The sequence below is a fragment of the Notothenia coriiceps genome, unplaced genomic scaffold, assembly GCF_000735185.1.
Source record: "Notothenia coriiceps isolate Sejong01 unplaced genomic scaffold, NC01 NC01_scaffold00020065, whole genome shotgun sequence".
NCBI classification, from domain to species: domain Eukaryota; kingdom Metazoa; phylum Chordata; class Actinopteri; order Perciformes; family Nototheniidae; genus Notothenia; species Notothenia coriiceps.
Genome location: NW_011352766.1, coordinates 1 through 1,458, shown reverse-complemented (window position 1 = coordinate 1,458; position 1,458 = coordinate 1). Strand labels below are relative to the sequence as shown.

The 1,458-nt window shown below is 44.7% G+C and overlaps 1 long non-coding RNA gene across 1 annotated transcript; it reads right to left on the bottom strand.

Moving 5' to 3' along the window:
- Positions 1–406: 406 nt before the first annotated feature.
- On the bottom strand, positions 407–1,452 carry LOC104952456 (uncharacterized). The gene is made up of 2 exons (XR_799113.1): positions 1,363–1,452; positions 407–719 (listed from the first exon to the last, which is right to left on the bottom strand). It is a non-coding gene; the product is annotated as an uncharacterized lncRNA (long non-coding RNA).
- Positions 1,453–1,458: the final 6 nt, after the last annotated feature.

Here is a 1,458-nt window from a genome sequence, read left to right as displayed (position 1 = left end):
TTCACACACATGCTCTCCAGTACAGGTTAGCTCTGAGTGTTAGCCATGCTAATGTAAACACCGACCATATTACGTCCAAAACAGTCGGTCATTGTTTCTGATAGCAACGTTTCTGATAGGGCCGTGGGTCCACATTTCAGATATTACGTCATATCGGACGCAAATCTGGATCAGCTCCGTTGTTCCCCTGTTTTTAGAGATTTGGGTACGGAGGAAAAGAGAGAGGGTTTTATTTCCTGACGCTGCGTGAGTTCCCCGACACACCGGGGACACATTGATGTATCAAAGACATCACAAAGTGCACTTCGCATGATAGGTCCCCTTTAAAACCATCGGAACCATCAGGCGTTTAAGAACAGGGAAGATATTCGATGCAGTGTGAGTAATAAGTGAAGATGGAAACAGGTCTTGGATCAGGTAGCATCAGTTTATTGTTGTAAATGCATGAATTAAAATATGCTCCACAATGTGAACACATCATGACCCAGAATGCAATGCACTTAGTTAAGCGTTTAACAACATTGCTGCTATTGAATGCAGACTTGGTGCAATAAAAGGCCGACGGGTTGGTTTTAAATCTTTAAAGTTCCTTATGATATATTTATTTAACGAAGCCTTGGTGAGATTTAACGGCTTTTATTCGGTCACGGTCGTTCACGCAGGAAGTGGTGTTAGTCGTCCAGGAAGAAGTAGTTTCCGCTCTTCTTCTGCTCGGTGTCCTGCGAAGGAGAGAGAGGGAGAAGTTAGGTTTCTTTAAATATAAAAGCATGTGAGCTTTACAGGAACCATCACCGTCCTGTTGGTGCTCAGAGAGAATAACAAGGACACATCAAGAGAGAAAGGGGGTCAAAGGAGACTGACATCTGATGTTTAAGAGAGGGAGGAAGGATATAGGAAGGAGGAGTTAAGGAGAAGTGAGGGTGGAAGGTAGTGAGGGAATATTTAAGGAAAGGAAAGGGAGGAACATCAAAGTGGGAGGAAGGAAATCTGAAGGGCAGTAATCTGATGGTAAAGGCAGATATAAATAAAGGAAAGGCAACCAAGGAAAGGAAGGGAGTAATGGGGGAAGGTAAGGAAGGAGGAGAGAGGGGAAAAGAGACAGACATGTGGTAACAGTGAGGAAAATAAAGGTGAAGAAGGAAAGGAGGGAAGTGTAGATGAGCTAGACCAATGATCTGGAAACCTCTGAATTCGCCCTGTTTGTGTTTCGACTCCTAAATAAATACGTCGTATAGATATAACGTGTTGTTGTGTCTACCTTGATGGAGTTGTGTGTGTGTGTGTGTGTGTGTGTGTGTGTGTGTGTGTGTGTGTGTGTGTGTGTGTGTGTGTGTGTGTGTGTGTGTGTGTGTGTGTGTGTACCTTGATAGAGTGGGCCTTGTTGATGCGAGGCCTGAAGTTGTTGGGGTCCCGTCTGAAAGTGATTTCCAGCAGCGACAGGAAGCGGTTCATCCCGGC